This window comes from Balaenoptera acutorostrata, chromosome 15 (assembly GCF_949987535.1).
Source record: "Balaenoptera acutorostrata chromosome 15, mBalAcu1.1, whole genome shotgun sequence".
Taxonomy (NCBI): domain Eukaryota; kingdom Metazoa; phylum Chordata; class Mammalia; order Artiodactyla; family Balaenopteridae; genus Balaenoptera; species Balaenoptera acutorostrata.
The window spans coordinates 42206265-42225843 of record NC_080078.1 but is presented as its reverse complement, the minus strand read 5'-3'; the positions used below and the strand labels follow the sequence as shown (position 1 = coordinate 42225843).

The following is a 19579-nucleotide window of genomic DNA, read 5'->3' as shown; positions in this document are numbered from 1 at the left end:
AGGAAGTGGACACGTTTCAACCCATGGTCTGTCCTGAACATGCTTGGGGCGGTGCTCAGATCTCCCTCTGGGTGTGCAGGATGAGGGCACCTGTCTGTCGCCCTAGACAGACAGACAGCCCGACCCCACCTGCCTGTTCCCAGCATGGTGGTCACACACAGGTCAGTGATTGGCAAGGGCCGCCCTTGGCTTCCGTCACCATGGGGGCCACACGGGGAAGCACCATGGTTGGTGAGGAGGGCAGAGGGAAGGGGGATACTGTGGCAGGAGCCTTTTTTAAAAAATTAATTTTACTGGAGTATAGCTGCTTTACAATGCTGTGTTAGTTTCACTGTACAGCAAAGTGAATCAGCTACACGTAAACATGTATCTCCTCTTTTTTGGATTTCCTTCCCATTTAGGTCACCACAGAGCACTGAGTAGAGTTCTCTGTGCTGTAAAGTTGGTTCTCATTAGTTATCTATTTTATATATAGTAGTGTGTATATATTAATCCCAAGCTCCCAGTTCATCCCACCCCCCCGCTTTCCCCCTGGGTATTGTGACAAGCTCCTTCACTGTGGTTTCCACAGGGAAGACACGGGTGAGGAGGGCAGGCAGGCTTAGGTTTGGCTAGCTTGAATAATTTCAGTGGGCTCTGGGATACAGGCCTGTCCCAGGTGGTCTGATGCCTGGTCCTGGGGTGATCAGGGCAGGGGGATAGTGGTCCAGGGCGGGAGAGGCCCATAAAGGAGGTGGTGGCGGTGTGGGCTCTGGATGGGTGGGCTTGCATTTGAAAGGTGCTCTCACTGGGGTGTGGCTGACTATTTCTAGGATGTTACTAAATCGAGGGTCAGCAAGGCCCCAGATGTTAATACGTCAGAATGCAGAAAATACAGGACATGGTTGATGCACTGGCCCCAAACCTGAAGAGAGCTGCTGTACAACCAAGCCTAACGGTCCAGGGCACCTGAGCGGCCCAGGCAGCTCATTATCAGGAGGGCCTGGTCAAACCCCAGTCCTGCCTCTGCTGCCCACCTGTCTTTTTCCGCATCCCCGGGGCCCCAGGTACCAGGTTTCTTACCTTGGTGAAGCAGAGCTCCCCATGAATGCCCGGCCTTGCCCTCAAACATTATACACTGTACCTGTATCTTTCTGTAAGATCAGGCACCCGCCCCCGCCCCGCCCCCAAACCAAGCTCACAGGGTGAGAGCTGCACATCCCCTCCAGCACTGCTCTCCTCCACGCCTTCTGTCTTAAAGGGGCAGGTCCTAAATACCAGATCTCTCCATAGCAGTGTGGCAGCACGTCAAGTCAAGAATAAGACCCCAGACGTAGAGGATGGACTTGAGGACACGGGGAGGGGGAAGGGTAAGCTGGGATGAAGTGAGAGAGTGGCACGGACATATATACACTACCAAATGTAAAATAGATAGCTAGTGGGAAGCAGCCACATAGCACAGGGAGATCAGCTCGGTGCTTTGTGACCACCTAGAGGGGTGGGATAGGGAGGGTGTGAGGGAGACGCAAGAGGGAGGAGATATGGGGATATATGTATATGTATAGCTGATTCACTTTGTTATAAAGGAGAAACTAACACACCACTGTAAAGCAATTATACTCCAATAAAGATGTTAAAAAAAAAAAAGAGTAAGACCCCAAAGGAGAGTCACAGGGGAGAAGCCAGCTGTGCCTTTTAGCAGGTGCATGATGTGGGTGGAGATAACAATACTACCCACAAAGTTGCTGTGGATTAAACTGGATGAAGAGCGCCTGCACCATTCATACACGAGTTGTCACCATCACCATCACCATCACCATCATCATCCTCAATTATAACCCCTAGATGCTGCCTTCCCAACGTATAGCATTCAAGACCCACCCTAGAGCACCATCTTCTTAGAAAGAAGATGTTGCCAGAGACACAGGTCAGAGTGCCAGCTCAGCTGTATGACCTTCGCAAGTTACTTCCCTCAAGTCCCTCATCTGTAAAATGAAGATAAAAATAGTACTGCTCATAGGACAGAAGTGTTAGTCCAGGTCCTCTGAGATGAAGATACCCAGACAGGATCAACTGTGCAAAGACTGTCTTAGAGGGATGCCTGTGGGGGGAGGGGGAGGGAGTGGGAGGCTGGGAGAGTCATCCGGCTGAGATGCAAGTCTCCTCCCTGTGAAGGAGGGAGGGGAGGAAGGGGGAGGGGAGAGGAACACCCTAGAACACTGTGCAGCCTGAGGAAGGCTGGGGAGGCCCCAGGGGTCATGGAGGCAGTGATGGCTGTCAAAGGAGCCCCCCCAACCCTGTCTCTCAGCAATGGGCCTGATTCAGTATCCCTGCTGGGGTCAGTCACTGGCTGGGAAATTCGGTGACAGATTACAGAGCACAGCGGCTGGGCCCTCAGTCAGTCATGTCCCCTTTAGTTGGAAATCTGCACATGTGAAGCCCTTGGAACGGGGCCGGGCACATGGTGAGCTCTGTGTAAGTGGCTGTTATTGTCATGATTAATTATTACCAATCGCCAGACATGGTATCTGACAGTAGAACTAATAAACACATTAAAAAATCTATATCAAGGATGATATGACATGAAATATTATTATTTAACTTTCCTTATGTATTTGTTTTATCTACGGTAATAACAGTTGCAGAAAAAAGCTCTTATATTTCTTTAACCTCCCCGGAACATCTCCTATATATACAAGTTCATAGTACACGTTCAATAAATGTTTGCTGAATAAATAATGAATTCAAAATATCAGGGAATGTATACTGATATGATCTTCAGTACTAGATGGGCTTAACCTTATCTTTGAAATAAATTCATAAAAGGTTCCCAGTCTGCCCTTCCTAGGAAGGTTATACATAGTTATTTTTCCAATATTTTATAATAAAAATATCAAACAAAGTTGAAAGAATTTTTCAGTGAACACCCATATACACACCGCCTAGATTCTACCATTAACATTTTACAATACTTATTTTATCACGTATTTATCCATCTATCCATCCCTTTCTCATCCATCAATCCATCTTATTTTTGGTGTATTTCAAAGGAAATTGCAGACATCTGTACTCTCCCCTAAATATATACTTCACCATGCACACAATTAACTAGAGTCCAGTCCTTTTTCAGTTTTTATTCTTTCAACGTAAAGTTTACAATGAGATTTTAAATGAATGAAAACCACTTCCAAGCACCAGGACGTTACCTGGTTGAGAGTAGCTGGCAGCTCTTCATTTCTAAGGAGCATTTAATGCCCTGGGTGGGCAGAGCATTTGCTTGGTATGTGGCGCTCAGGCCTCTGTTTACCTGCTTCTTACAGATGCTAATCATTGCAAGAAGGATGGGGTCCCCGGGAAGCAAGAAGTTTAGGAAGGAGCATCCATGGGAAGAATGCCTGTGGCCTCCAGGGGAAGAAAGCAGGACTCACAGAGGGAGAAGTGGAGCTGGGGTGCAGGTCTGGCCAGCCCCACGGGGAGCGAGAATGGTGTGCAGAGCTGTTGGGCTGAGATGGCTGGGCTTTTGTGTCTCTGAGGCCATCAGTCCCTGGTCATGGTCATTCCCCTGACCATGGTGCTCTCTGCAGCTGAAGCACCCCTGCAGGGGCTGACATTGAGGGCTGCTGGTGGTGGGCACGCCCAACAGCTGGGGGACAAGTCCCTCCTGGAAGGGGGTCTGGTGGCACACTACAGAGTCCACCACACTGTTGACGCCTCACTCATTTTACTTTATTTATTTGTCTGCATCAGGTCTTACTTGCTGCATGCGAGATCTTTGTTGCGGAGCGCAGGCTTAGAGCACGAGGGCTTAGTTGCCCCGCAGCATGTGGGATCTTAGTTCCCTGACCAGGAATCGAACCCACATCCCCTCCTGCATTGGAAGGCAGGTTCTTTTTTTTTTTTTTAACATCTTTATTGGAGTATAATTGCTTTACAATGGTGTGTTAGTTTCTGCTTTATAACAAAGTGAATCAGCTATACATATACATATATCCCCATACCTCTTCCCTCTTGCGTCTCCCTCCCACCCTCCCTATCCCATCCCTCTAGGTGGTCACAGAGCACTGAGCTGATCTCCCTGTGCTATGTGGCTGCTTCCCACTAGCTACCTATTTTACATTTGGTAGTGTATATATGCCAATGGTACTCTCTCACTTTGTCCCAGCTTACCCTTCCCCCTCCCTGTGTCCTCAAGTCCATTCTCTACGTCTGCTGGAAGGCAGATTCTTAACCACTGGACCACAGGGAAGTCCCGACGCCTCACTCATTTTAGAGACCCATCATGGGGCAATTGCACAAGCTTTATTCCACAGCAACAGGAAATTCCAGCCAAAGCATGTTTAGGGTCTTGATGTCTGAATTAGCGGCTTGGAGTAGGTTGTGATAAACATTTGCTTGTATTTAACAGCCGGTGGGAAATGACTCTGCAAAGGGCTGGAGTTTATGGCTGACTCTTCCATCACTAGGCTGTTCCCCATGTGCCATGGGAGGGCGCTGTGCACCAAACTGTGCACCAATGATGTAGCAGACAGGGGCCAGGAAAGGATTTCAGGCTTGTGCCATGTAAGTAAAAAATGATTTGAGACCTGGTGTAAAAGCTAATGGACTGCTAACCTAGGTTCAGAGAACTAGTCAAAATAAAACTGAAGCTAGCTAAAGAAGCCAGCAGTCACAGACTTTGTACACAATCGTTAGGATTAGCCTTGGCTGAAAAACTAAATGGTCTCATCAAAATGATATTTTACAATGAAAAATCTATCTCCAATATCTGAATGTCTGTGCCCGCCCCCCCAAATTCATGCTGAAAACCTAACACCCAAGGTGGTGGAATTAGAAGGTGGGACCCTTGAGAGGTGCTCAGGTCATGAGAGCAGAGCCCACATGAGTGGGATTAGTGCCCTTTTCAAAGAGGCCTCAGAGAGCTCCCTAGTCCCTCCCACCATGTGAGGACATGAAAGAAATCTGCAACCAGGAAGACCCTCACCTGACCACGCTGCCGCTGACCTCAGACTTCCAGCCTCCAGAACTGTGGGCAGTAAATTTCTGTTGTTTATAAGCCACCCAGCCCCTGGTGTTTTGCTGCAGCAGCTGGACATTACGCTCTACTCCTTCCTTTAAAACATAAGTCCCTTCCTGAAGTGGACACCTGTCCTTTGTGGATACCCCTCTGACCATACTCCCCACATCGATAACACCTTACAAGATAATTCCTGTCTTTCCAATGGAGAATGCAGAAAATCAAACAACCAAACCCTCGTTTCCTGGCCTCCGTGCTGCTGGGATGCACTCGTGTGACTTAGGTTCTGCGGAGCAGAAGGGCTCCAGGGAGGCTTTGCTGTGAACGGAAGGGGGCAGGAGTAGAGGCAGGGCCAGGGGCCAGGCAGAGCTGGTGTGGCCTGAGTGGCAGCTGGGAAGGGGTCCCCTGACTCACCAGCTTCCTGACCCTTGGCAGGCTGATTCTGTTGTATCTTTCTGGGAGTCACCTGGGAAGCCCAGCCCACTTCTTGATGGATCGCAGGAGCCTGAGAACTGTTCCTCAACATTGCTTCCTGTATCAACCAGCTAGGGGCGATTCAGCTGTATGCATCTAAAAACTCTGACCGACATATCTCCTGTCACCTACAACAGTGCAAAGGGAATTACAACCTCTTTTGGACCCAACCTGTTTTGTTCTACTTTATCCATCATGCCACCTGTTCTAAGTCCTTCCCAGCTAATCCGCACTGCCTGCCCTACAACTCTGGGTCTCCAGACCTGTTCATCTACTCTTCCCTCTTCCTAGCGTGTCTGGCATGATGTTATCTGCCTGTGCACTCTTCCCAAAGCTCTTTCCAGTGGCTGCTTCTCATCCTCTGACGGGTCATTTCAACAGCCCTTAGCGTTCGTGGGCCTGCCATTTGCAGACATGACTGTTCTGCAGTGATAACCGCAGGTAATCTGTAAGTTTGCGGAGGCACAAATCTGAATCACTAATACACCAAGGTTGGTGAATTGCCTTGGTTTTTCTCTTCCTTCCACCCCAATACCCATCAGTGCTCACATCGGCCAAACCCGGCGGGGAGCCAGTTAGCAAAGGGAGCCCGAGGAAATGTAGCTGGTTGGGGCGGTCCAGTTGCCACACAGAGCAGAGTCAGGGAAAAGCAAATTTGGATCTGGGGCAGTGGAGGAAACGACAGCTCAGCAAAAGCTCACAGGAGGCAGGAGGACCACAAGGAACAAGACTCTAATTAGAATACAACAAAAGGAGGGCGTGCTCCGTCATGTTCTGTTGATAAGGAATAGATTTTTGTTTGTTTGGTTTGGAGAGTCAGTAAGCTGTCTCTGGAAGTCAAGAACAAATAAATCATGTGGTACATATATACAATGGAATATTTTTTTTTTTTTTTTTTTTTTTTAATTAATAGCTACTTTATTTATTTATTTATTTTTAACTGTGTTGGGTCTTCGTTTCGTGCGAGGGCTTTCTCTAGTTGCGGCAAGTGGGGGCCACTCTTCATCGCGGTGCACGGGCCTCTCACTATCGCGGCCCCTCCCGTTGTGGGGGCACAGGCTCCAGACGCGCAGGCTCAGCAGTTGTGGCTCACGGGCCCAGTTGCTCCGCGGCATGTGGGATCTTCCCAGCCCAGGGCTCGAACCCGCATCCCCTGCATTAGCAGGCAGATTCTCAACCACTGCGCCACCAGGGAAGCCCTATACAATGGAATATTACTCAGCCATAAAACGGAACAAAACTGGGTCATTTGTAGAGATGTGGATGGACCTAGAGACTGTCCTACCAAGTGAAGTAAGTCAGAAAGGGAAAACAAGTATCGTATATTAACGCATATATGTGGAACCTACAAAAATGGTACAGATGAACCAGTCTGCAAGGCAGAAATAGACACACAGACGTAGAGAACAAACGTATGGACACCAAGGGGGGAAAGGAGGGGGTGGGATGAATTGGTAGATTGGGATTGACATATATACACTAATATGTATAAAATACATAACTAATAAGAAAAAAAAAAGAACAAATAAATCTATGCATCTATGCACCAGTTCTCACGCTGGATAAAAATGGGGATGAATCGAGAAAAGTGCTACTGTAACAGCAGGATATTATAGCCACTGCCAAACGCAGGAAATGAGTGATTGTTCCTGCTACAGAAATCAGGAGGAAACATCAAAGACAGAACTGGTGGGGATTCAATTGTGCACACATATTCTCATAGTGTCATTGTGATCAAAACTGCGCATGACACATCCTTGACCCAACTCACTGACACATCCAGGCCTCGGAAGGTTGAGAAAGTAGTGGGAGGGGCCACCGGTCTTGACTTACTTCCAATTAACAAGGAGGAAGTGATGGGAGAAGTGGAAGCGATGAGAGAAATGGAAGTGTCCGGCATCACGAGGGAAGACACTCACATCACATTTATGTTCACGACGGCCAGGAATGAGAACCTAGTCTGGCTGAGAATCCTGTAATTTCTTTTTCTTTCTTTTTTAAAATAATTAATTAATTAATTTAGTTAGTTTTTGGCTGCATTGGGTCTTCTTTGTTGAGCATGGGCTTTCTCTAGCTGCAGCGAGCAGGGGTCACTCTTCGTTGTGGTGCACGGGCTTCTCATTGCTGTGACTTCTCTTGTTGCGGAGCACAGGTTCTAGGTGTGCTGGCTTCAGCAGTTGCAGCACGTGGGCCCTAGAGCGCGCGGGCTTCAGCAGTTGTGGTGCACGGGCTTAGTTGCTCTGAGGCATGTGGGATCTTCCCGGACCAGGGCTCGAACGCGTGTCCCCTGCATCGGCAGGCGGATTCTTAACCCCTGCGCCACCCGAATCCTGTAATTTCTGAGCAGAGATTCCAAAAAGTTGAAAGGTGAGTTGGAATCTAAAAAAAATGTCCTCGTTCTCAATTAAGGTGAGACGTTCTTGAAAATGGGGTTCTGACACCACAAACACAAATAATTAGTGAAGAGGTAGAAGAATCACAACAAACTGATGTGTCTGCGCCAACAACTTTGCAGTGAACTCACGGCTAGAAAGGACCAACTACGAGGAACGGTTCCGGAGGCAGAGACGGGTCTAAATGAATAATGTCCACAAGCCTAAGACCCAGGGAAGGGAGTCTTGCAAATAAAGCTAAAGAAAACCATCGAAGAACTTTTTAAAGGTGTTTTTGGAACAAAATAAGGTTGACTGGCAGCAGAATAAAAGAAAACAAACCTACTCAACTCCTGTCCATTGGAGTGTTTAATACCCGTGACAGGAGCAAATAAAGAAAGAAGTAAGACTTCTGGGCTGGGAAGAGGCGGCCAGCATTAACAAGCAGGACTGGATCCTCAAGGCCACGGCGCCACTGTAAGAGGGCATCTGGGTGTTCCATGGGCATCTCCATTTCCCAGCCTGGAGGGATCACATGCCAGGCTCTGATTAAAACTAAAATGCACGTGACATAATTTGTGGTCACCATCCAGCGTTCACAGGGAATTGAAGAGGTGCTGAGACAAGGTTGGTACATAATGTTGACCCCTGGTTTCAAAATCAGAGAAGGCAGTGGACTCTTCCTTATGAAGAGGTGGGCTTGAGGGCCATCTAACGCATGACTCTAACTGGGATTAGTGGTAAAACGGTCTATCTTTGGCCAAAAGTGCTCATCCCCAGCGGGGGGTCAGCTTGGGTTTCCAAAGGCAAGCTATGTCAGCTCAGTGGTGCTCAGAGAAGCTCATAGCTGCTCACACTTGCTGCGTTTTTGGCAGGGTTGTTAGACTAGCAATAGTCAAAACCTGTTAGACATGGATCTGAATTTCAAAAAAGGAGCTGACAAGTAACGATACCTTTTTAGCAAGATGGAAAATTGTGTGTAACAGGATGACAAAACAGCAGTTAAACGTCCGCACACCCAGAGCCCCTAGTTGATAAATCACTATCACACGGGAGCAGGCCCCACGTTTCTTTCCATGACCATTCTGTTCAGGATGTTTTTTAAAAAGTTAAACCAGCTAGTGGGAAGCAGCTGCATAGCACAGGGAGATCAGCTCGGTGCTTTGTGACCACCTAGAGGGGTGGGATAGGGAGGGTGGGAGGGAGGGAGATGCAAGAGGGAAGAGATATGGGAACATATGTATATGTATAACTGATTCACTTTGTTATAAAGCAGAAACTAACACACCATTGTAAAGCAACTATACTCCAAAAAAGATGTTAAAATAAATAAATAAATAAAATAAAAATAAAATAAAAGGCTTCAAAAAAAATTTTAAACTAGGATAAGGAGTACATCAAGGTTAAGCTGACAAATGGCTTAAAGTAGAGAGAAATGGTAAATCTTCTAAGCCAGTGTTTTCTAAACATCAGTCCTGTGTGAACTGCCTTCATAATTCTCATCACATGGGCTTAAGGATTTTCTTTTAGTTGACTCATTTTAAACCTAAATTAAAAAAAAACAGAAGCTACGTATTTGATGTGTTAATTACATTTTTATACTATAAATTAAGTTCATAAGAATTACAATGAACAATGAAATAAAAGTGTAAAAAATGCTCATCTGAGTACCACCTAAAAATCTTCTGGGCTTTCTCTAGCGGTGTCTGTAACATGCTTTGGAAAAATGGGACCAGGTGACATCACTGGGATACAAAATACCACTCAACTGGCTGAGACAACAGGCTCACAAAATGAAATTTGGTAGAAATAAATGTGAACTCCTGTGAGCAGGGGTACAGAAAGCATTAATGGAGCACATGCTGGGGAAGGTGCCGTGGACCAGGAGCACACGTGAAAGGGACTCTGGACTGAATTGACTCTTCCTGCAAAACGATGGAGATGCCCGAGTCCCTGACGTGCATTTGGGCTCATGGGAGGCAGTTTCTACGCTGGGGCAAGTCCTGCTCCGTGAGTCCCCAGCTCTCACTGAGAATGCGGGGCTCAGCTTTGGTGGGCACCAACGGTGGGATTCTGCCACACTGGACTGAGGTGAGGTGAACAGAATCCTGGCCACAAAAAGATGAGCTGACAGCCTGGGAAGGTTTTCCCAGGGAAGACTGGGAAGCAGGGTAGGATGGGGCAGGCGGGCTGTCTTCTTACAAATAGGTTCAGCTTGCTGGGTTCAGCCTAGGAAGGACCTGTCGGATGATCCGAGCTGCCTACAAACAGGATTGGCTGCCCTGGAAGGCAGGGAGCCCCTGATTGCTGGGAAGGTCAAGCATAGGCTGCTCAAGCATTTGGAGCTGAGAAAGGCTTAGTCCTGGACCAGGTTCCCCAGAAGCAGAGGTCGAGATGGGGATTCAGATGCATACAGCTTACTGGGAGTGTCTTTGGGAGCGAGAGAAGCAGAGAGGAAGGATAAAGAGCCCAGCAAGCCTGTGTTCGCAGCTAAGTCTAGCCTTGGCCTGACCCCATGGGCAGCTCTGTAGCGTGAACGGAACCGCGCTTATCCCACAGGAGGCAGGGGCCTGCCTTTTACTGTCAGGCAGGTGGCTTGACCTGCCCTGTGAGGTGTGTCCTCCTAAGTGTCACTGAGAGCAGGTCTCCGGAGAAGGGGGCCCCTGAGATGCCATCAGAACCCAACACCCACCCCAGCCTGTGAGGAGACCTCGGTGCTTTAGGAGGGTGGCTTTTGCGTGGTCCTCTCCACCTGGAAATGATTGGTGGCCCCTGAGTTTTTGTAACTAATGTCTGAGTTCAGTTTTAAAAAACTGTTAGAGACCATTTTTCTTCTTCTTGGCTCCTACTGTGTCCCTGGCAGCCAGAACTTGCAAAAATCTCTCTTCTCTAAGAGGCTCCTGTAATTGTTACCAAGTCCAAGTCAGGCAGGGGCAGACCCAGGTTTTAGGGGGCCCAAGGCTTATTCTATTTTGGAAGCCCCCTTAATGGGAAAGAATACAAAATTACTAATGCAAGATGCCCACAGGCCACTGGAAGGGCTGGGGGTAAGGCAAGGGCCTTGAGGACACTTGAGTGTTACTCGATACCCCTAAAATCTACGTCTGCCTGCAGTAATTTTTGCCATGTCCATGGAATATTGTACTATTATTTATTTACCTTTTAAAATTAATTCACTTAAAACCAAATATATCTAAACTCATCCTAAATAATAATCATGGTGGTATCACAATTTGATGCACTCATTACATGTATTTTAAATAATCTTAAAACAAATCCCTAAGTTCAAAGAAGATTTATCTTTGGTCCATCTAAAATCATCTCATGTTCAACCAAAGGGAGACATAATCCCTTTGGATAAGTGGTGATAGGAAATAGTCTTAGAAGCTTCATTCTCTACCCTAGGCTTCTTCCCGAAAGTAAAGAGTCACCTGGAAGGAGCCTAGTTCAGGCCCCTAAAGCAGGACCCTGCTCAGGTCCAGCTTTCAAAGCATGTTTATACAATTACTAACTCAGTCAGTGCTCACCCAGCTGCTGGGAGGGAAGGGAACAAAGCAGGTTCATCCGCTTACCATCCACTCACTTTTGCTCAGAGGTCAAACAGCTAGGCAGGGGGGAAATCCAACTTAACTCAGTGTCCAGATTTCAGAGCATGAACATTTTCACTACCTTTTGCATCCTTACCATGCTCACTATCAGTCAGCTTTGATTTTAAGATAAGAAACCCCAACCAACAATCAGCAACATCTCCTTGCTATGGGTCTGTGACTATTAAAACAGGGAAGGGTTCCCCCCTCCCAGGGAGTCACTAAGTGGGAGGCTTTGAGAAGTGACTTAGTCTCCTTATGCCTTAGTTTCCTCATCAGTAAAGTGGGTATTCAATGAAATAACCTATGGAAAAGCACTTCTTAGTACAATGCCTGGAATATAGTACATCTTTAATATATGTTAGCTATTCTAATGATTATTATCAATCACTACAATTTTTTTTTTTTTAATTTTAAAGCACGGTTTACTAAGTTCCTAGGCCAAGCTAAGAAGTATTTGGGCAAACAGCCACTTCCTTTTACAAAGTACATTGTGAAGAAAGAATACATTAAATGCACACAAAGTACTTTCAAGTTAAATTATGTCAAAATTATGTAGCCATAAGAATGCATATATTAGCATGAACAGTAGTGACCATCAATAATTAAAACGTCATTCTTCTCATGCAAATAGATGTACATGGTATTTTAGCATCCAGGATTTATAATTGTGTGTATGTGTCTCTCTCATTAGTGTTGATCAGTGGGCACAGTTTCTGCTACAATAAAGGTACTTAGAGAGGGTCATGGAAGGATGGCCCCGAGCAAGAGAGCTTCATAGATCAAATCAGAACATTAGTTTAGAATCTATTCTTGGCTTTTAAATTTCCTTATTCCCCGTGTCTCTACATACTAATATGGGCTCTTCCAGCTATTCCATTGATCTAGCCCCTGAAAATTCTTGCCATTCTTTGGATTCATGATAAGAAACTCATATGTAAGCTCTGAGAAAACACAAGAAGCCCAGGAGGAAAAAAAAATAGTGCTGCTACACCATCAGAGCTGCCACTAGTCAAATCTAGGCAGTTCCCACATCACCACCTCAGTCTTGGAGAACTGGTCGACCAGCTCCGGACCTGTGCTGCACTATTTCTAGTCTGCAAATCTCCCAGGAATCTCAGACCTCTGAGCCACCTTGAAATAAAATACACGTGGGTCCATCTTAAAGGATGGAACACAGACTAGAATAAACTCCATGGGCCTAAAGGTTCTGGAGACCATAGTCATGAGTAGTCTGAAAACATCCTCCATAAACTTGCAGAAGAGGAATGAGCCTGCTCTAACCCTGCATCCACCTTGCCGGTTCTCTCTTTCCCAACCTATGCACCGAGGATGGGTGTACCTTGACCGATGATTCATTCAACCATTCTTCTATTTAACAAACATAGTGGAGCACCTACAATGCACCAGGCTGTCAGTGTGAGATAACAGACATATTAAAAAGCTACCCTTGGAAATTCCCTGGCGGTCCAGTGGTTAGGACTTGGCGCTTTTACTGCCATGGGTCCGGGTTCAATCCCTGGTCAGGGAACTAAGATCCTGCAAGCCACACATAGAGCCAAAAAAATAAAAATAAAAATGCTACCCTCTGTACCCAGACATGTACAACAAGATCACTGTTAAAACTGAGATTTGTCTGGGATGAAGTGAGAGAGTGACATGGACATATATACACTACCAAATGTAAAATAGATAGCTACTGGGAAGCAGCCGCATAGCACAGGGAGATCAGCTCGGTGCTTTGTGTCCACCTAGAGGGGTGGGATAGGGAGGGTGGGAGGGAGACACAAGAGGGAGGGGATATGGGGATATATGTATATGTATAGCTGATTCACTTTGTTATACAGCAGAAACTAACACACCATTGTAAAGCAATTATACTCCAATAAAAATGTTAAAAAAAAACAACAACTGAGATTTGTGACCAGCACAATGGCAACAGAAGATAGAAAGTGTAAGTTCTTCTGAGAAAGACCAGGATTGCTTTACAAAGAAGGCAGCGTCGGAGTTGAGCCTGGAAGGATGAGTAGGCAGTGGAAGGGATTCCAGGCAGAGAGAAGAGGGTGAGAAATGCCATTCAGAAGCGAGGGGTGAGCAAGTGCTTTGGGGAGACCATAAATCCAATCTTTCTCAGTATTGCTAGAGCCCCAAGGGTTCTGTGGAAGGGGAACTGGGGTTGCACAGAACAGAGCACCTTGTAGGCCAAGCAAACAAATGTAGATTTGACCCTATGGGTGATGACAAGACACCAATGGATACCTCTGAGCAGCAGATGGACATTTTGGGGGGCCAACCAAGTTGGGGGGTGAGAGGATGATCCATGCATATTAGCGTGGGGCATATAGGTGAGAAATATTTAAGGGGGTCAGGACTTGATACATGTGGGAGGTGGGTAGAGGAAAGGGAGTCCCAGAGAAGTTTCAGGTTTCAGCTGTAGGAATCTTGGGTAGAAGGTGGTAGAATTCACCAAGTTACGGCATCCAGAAAAATGGCAGGTGTAGTGGGAGAAACAAAACAGATGAACTTTAGACCAGTGGAATGTGAAGAGACCGTGGGTCACCAAAGTGGAGATGACCGACAGAGCTGGATATGAGTTTGGAGCTTGGGCACGTGGCCAGGGGTTGGAGAGACAGCATTAGCATAGGCGGGATGGCTAATGGACGGCACGGATGAAATCTGAGGTAAAGCCAGAGGGCTCCTCTAGATCAGAGGGCAGCATCACCTGCTGCGATGTTCTGGGACCAGCTCACACCACATCCAGTTAAGTTCCCTAAATTAAGTCCTGTGAAACGACTAAAATATGAAATAAATAAAAGGCTAAAGAGAACAAACATTATTGGAATCACATTGACACCAACGGCTCTTCCTCACTGTACCAACCAGGAGTGACAAGATAATTACAACTGAACACTCCCGCCTACACTGTTGGTGGGAAGGCACAATAAGTTGGTGCAGCCACTATGGAGAACAGTATGGAGGTTCCTTAAAAAAGTAAAAATAGAGCTACCATAGGACCCAGCAATCCCACTCCTGGGCATATATCTGGAGAAAACTCTAATTCGAAAAGATACCTGCATCTCAATGTTCATAGTAGTACTATTTACAACAGCCAGGACATGGAAGCAACCTAAATGTCCATCGACAGATGAATGGATAAAGAAGATACGCTACAGATATACAATGGAATATTACTCAGCCATTAAAAAGAATGAAATAACGCCATTGCAGCGACACGCATGGACCTAGAGATTATCATCCTGAGGGAAGTAAGACAGACACAGAAAGACTTAGTGTCTACGCCTGCATGGCTTTCTGGCCAGTGCTCAGGCTAGCTAGTGACCCATGATGTGAGCAACAAGCAGGGCTTCTGGACCTGCCACAAGTCACAGCTGAGAGAGCTGCCAGCCCCAGGGAGCTGAGAGCTCACTGAGCGTGTGGATGGCGGGTATGGGGTGCTGCCTCTCTCCTGGACGCTGCAGACACTGGTAACAGCTGCGGTGCTACTTCCCAGCGGGGTCCCCAGCGTCCTCTTCCATCAGCACTCCTGGCCTTCAGGTAGAGAGGCCCTACTCTGATTCCATCAGTGAAGAAGGCGAGGCCCAAAGGCTGAGTTACCTACCCGAGGCCTCACAGCTGGCCAGCGTCGGCGCCGGGGTAGAGCGTGGCTCTCGGGGTCGCCTCACCCGCGCGCCAGCCCTTAACTTCTTTTTTTTTTTTTTTTTTAAAGAAATTCACGTTCTTTTATTTATTTATTTATTTATTTAGGACTGTGTTGAGTCTTCGTTTCTGTGCGAGGGCTTTCTCTAGTTGCAGCAAGTGGGGACCACTCTTCATCGCGGTGCGCGGGCCTCTCACTGTCGCGGCCTCTCTTGTTGCGGAGCACAGGCTCCAGACGTGCAGGCTCAGTAGTTGTGGTGCACGGGCCCAGTTGCTCCGTGGCATGTGGGATCTTCCCAGACCAGGGCTCGAACCCGTGTCCCCTGCATTGGCAGGCAGATTCTCAACCACTGCGCCACCAGGGAAGCCCCAGCCCTTAACTTCTAACTGAGCAGGAGGGTTGCTGTGCTCTGTACGCCCCTGAGCTCCAGATGATCAACAGGACAGGCAAGAGCAGAATCTCCAGACGAATGTTCCGCTGTCTCAGGGAAACAGAGCTGGCGATCCTTTTTACCGTGAAGGTTAAGGGCTTATACTCCCTGTATGTTCATCTAATACTTGGTCAGGCTTTTTGTTTGTGTGACCCCATTCTGTCTGCAGGGCCACCGTGCCCAGTCCTCACCTGGCTACGCTGTTTGGGGTTGGCCTTTCTGCCCCCTACAAGCTAACAGACTCGAAGAAACTGAGGCCGAGGGCGGCACACACAGTTCCCCAAAGCCACCCCCGGCTCAGACCAGAACGTGATCTCCTGACACCTTGCTCAGTTTATCTAACTGGTTAACCACTGGTCCCTGCTCTTCAGCTGCTCTAGTTCCTCAAACTTGAAGGGGCTTCACTCTGAATAGGAAAATTAAAGAGTTCTCCCGATCGTAGAGACCACAGCCACAGCACCCTTAAGTCAGGCGATACCAAATGGAGGGAAGATGGCAATTACACCTGGGGACAGGGGGTCACAAGCTGTCAATCAATGATGCTAAATGGAAGTTGAAACCTAGCAACAATTATTGATATGATTAAGGCATGACCTTGGGAATGTCTTTATAAGTCTGGCCTATAAAGAAAAATCCTTTGGCTTGAAAATTTCTGAAATTAGACTCAAGCGGATTAGATAAAAACATGTTGGAGATAAATAAACCTGTTCCAAGATTTTCAAAATCACATCAGTATATTAAGATTCAGCCCATCCCCAGACATTATACACGTGCCACAGGCAAGAGGCTCTGATCAACTCTGCTGTCTGTTTCCTGAGGGCAGAAGTGTGCCTGAGAAGCTTCATAACCAAATGAGATCTCTGTCTTTCTTAATATCCAATCTGCCTGTGTGTTATATTATAAAGATGAATCCAGGGAGTGTGACAAGCCGTACACACCCCCAAACCGAGGCCTTACTCCTTCCCCGAAGGAAGATGCTACAGCAGTTTTCATCTTCCTCCTAAAGGCGCGGTTGTGGGAGCTGATACCGACCGAGGCACGCGAGGTGCCTGGCTCAGCTGTGACTAATCCATATTTCCCAGAGGACCTCGTGGTGTGGTGAGCTCCAGAGGAAGTGGATGGCAATAATCAGTGCTCAGGAGTGGAAAACGCAATGTGATTCACATTAACTAAAAGAAAAGGTCGAGGGAGAAAAAACAACCAAAAATTAAAACCACACGCACTCTTACGCATCAGCAAATGCCACACTGAGCATGTCACTGTGACTTATGCTTTTTAAAGTCCAAGGAAGTAAAAAAAAGGCAAAATTTCAAAACAAAGCCTAATAAAACTTAGTTATGGCAACACTGAACTAGTATAGTGCAAAATGCAGTTATATAAAAACAAATGAATTCTTTTTAGTGAAGCTAGAATTTGTTATAAGAAAAAAGGAACCAATACATTATTTTTCACTCAATGTCAAATAGTCCTTTATATACCTTCGTTAACTTTTGTTGAATACTATCAAACTTTAAAATGTTAACTTTTGCTCAAAGTGTACTTTATCTTTGTAGCTAGAATTCCTGCCTCATTATAAGCCTTCTCTCAATTAGCATCATTTAATTTCTCAATAATGAGTGATCCAGGAACGTAAAACAAAGGAGTGACAGTTGGGCTCCTTAGAATCCAATCAACAAGGAAGTAAAAAATAAACAAAAAAGAAACCTCAAAGCTACTGGGATCAATCGCTCTGGAACAACAGAAACCACTGGAAACAGTGAGTAGAGCCACGGAACTCCGACTTAAAGTAAGAGCCAGTTAAGAATCCATATGGGGACTTCCCTGGTGGTGCAGTGGTTAAGAATCCGCCTGCCAGTTCAGGGGACACGGGTTCGAGCTCTGGTCTGGGAAGATCCCACAGGCCGCGGAGTAACTAAGCCCATGCGCCAAAACTACTGAACCTGCGCTCTAGAGCCCGCGAGCCACAACTACTGAGCCCACGTGCCACAACTACTGAAGCCTGCGCGCCTAGAGCCCATGCTCCACAACAAAAGAAGCCACGGCAATGAGAAGCCCACGCACCGCAACAAAGAGTAGCCCCTGCTCACTGCAACTAGAGAAAGCCCGTGCACAGCAACGAAGACCCAACACAACCAAAAAAAAAAAAAAAAAACAGAAGAATTTGCGTGGACGCAGATTTTGAGTTTCTTTATCAGTGCGTACATGGATAACTATGAATTTGAATCAGTTACAAGAAAACATGACCAAGCTTGCAAACCATCCAATGAAGTTACTATTTGGATGGGATCTGATGTATTCCCAAGTGGATTTTAACGTCAGCCTATACCAGAAACGGAATGACTTGACCGTGTAGGGTGGGAAGGTTTTGGGCGGATGTCTTGGGTGGGAGTGTTGTGTGACCACACGAGTTGTCGTGAGCGGTTGTTATAAGCAGTGGTGACGTTAGGAGACAAAGTGTCACCTTTTTTGGAAAGCGGCACCAATCAATCAAAAGGCAGACTCAGTCATACGGAAGCACGGAGGAGGGGAAAGAGAAGGAGGGAAGGAGGGAGGGGCAACGTAATCATACATATGTATTCGTGTTCCTGGGAGCTGAGCCCCAGGCAAAGAGTCTGGGTGGGGCCTTAAAATGTTTTATTTTTCTCTGACTTTCCAAGTCTGGGAGTCTTCCTGGGCCAGGCTAACCCAATGACTATGTTCTGCTGTGTGAACTCCTGGACACACATTTGCAGTTCCCTTTGCCAGTGAAAACAAAACAATATTAGAAGCAGCATTTGGGGCTCAAATGGTTGGTCTCTGCATCTTGCATTTAATGCTACTATTTTCTATTCTGGCCAACTTAGCAACATTTATAATTGACCAAGACTTGAAGAGACCGTTCATCATTCCAAGTTACCCATCAGAAAGGCATTTCATAAACATGCCTGGTTTTCCATAATTTATTGATCTTATATTTCCACATATCAAAATTCCTAAAACATGCAGAAACCACATTGCAGACAATAAAGACTATGTATTATTTTCCAGTTGATTTTTTTTCAATATTTTTGGTTATAAAATTATGATACCAGTGACACAATGAATCATATGGACTTAAAATCTAATGTTTTCGGCAAATTTTGAATAACTTTTTTTACCAAAAAGAGCAATACAAGTTTGTTATAGAAAAATTAGAAAACAAATTACTAACGTAAATTTTTTAAAACTACAGGTCTATTTGTTAATAATCCTCTGGAGTACATCCTTCCAGAATTTTTATGAACACATCTGTCTCAACCTCCTTATTGTGTTGTATTTCATTTTGTAATGCTTATTATAACCTGATATCTATTGTGTATTTATTTGCTTAATTATTTATGGTCTGTTTCTCCCACTTCCATCCATCTATTTCTTCCTTCCAAGAGAATGGAAGCCTCTTGGGGGAAAGCACTTTGCCCCTTTTCTTCACTACTAATCCCCCCTCCCATCCCTACCCCCAGCCTCAGACAGTGGCTGAGTTTGGAGTGGCATGTTAGGAGTTCATAAAGACTTAGTGAATGAATGAAACAATGAACAGTTGATATTCGCTAAATATTTGGAAAATTGAAAGCCGGTAAGTACAGGCCAACGTGGCCGGCGTCAGGGAGATGGCAAGTGGGTTGGAAGGTCTTCCTTCTCCACCTCATCATCCTTATTTCCTCTGCTGTTGACTAAATCAGCCCATTAAGTCCTGTTTGAATTCAGTACATTTAGCTACAGGCGTGGATTTGGTTCAAGTTCATGATGTGAGAAGTTACAGAAGAAGGAGGGGATTTGGTGGGGGGCCCACTGGACACAGGTGTGTCTGTGCTCTTGTGGCCAGAATGGGGACCGCCCAGCCCTGCCCACCCCTCCAGACCCACCGTGTGACCTGCCCACCAGGCGCCTCCTGACCACACCTGAAGGGGAAGGCTGAGGAGGCTGAGTAACTTCCACAGTAAGGAGAGGAAGGGAGATATTAATAAGCTCTATCAGTCGTTCCTTTATCCAACATCTGGACACGCTTTAATCACTAATTTCCCATTCATAGTGAAAAAGTGGTCAAGG

At 46.3% G+C, this 19579-nt stretch overlaps 1 protein-coding gene and 1 non-coding gene across 3 annotated transcripts in view; one reads left to right on the top strand and one right to left on the bottom strand.

Annotated features, from left to right (window-relative positions):
• RIN2 (Ras and Rab interactor 2) overlaps window positions 1-19579 on the bottom strand; it is a 226810-nt gene that overhangs the window by 156128 nt on the left and 51103 nt on the right. The gene's annotated exons all lie outside the window — the stretch shown is intronic.
• TRNAK-UUU (transfer RNA lysine (anticodon UUU)) lies at window positions 12885-12957 on the top strand. Its single transcript has one exon. It is a non-coding gene; the product is annotated as a tRNA-Lys (tRNA).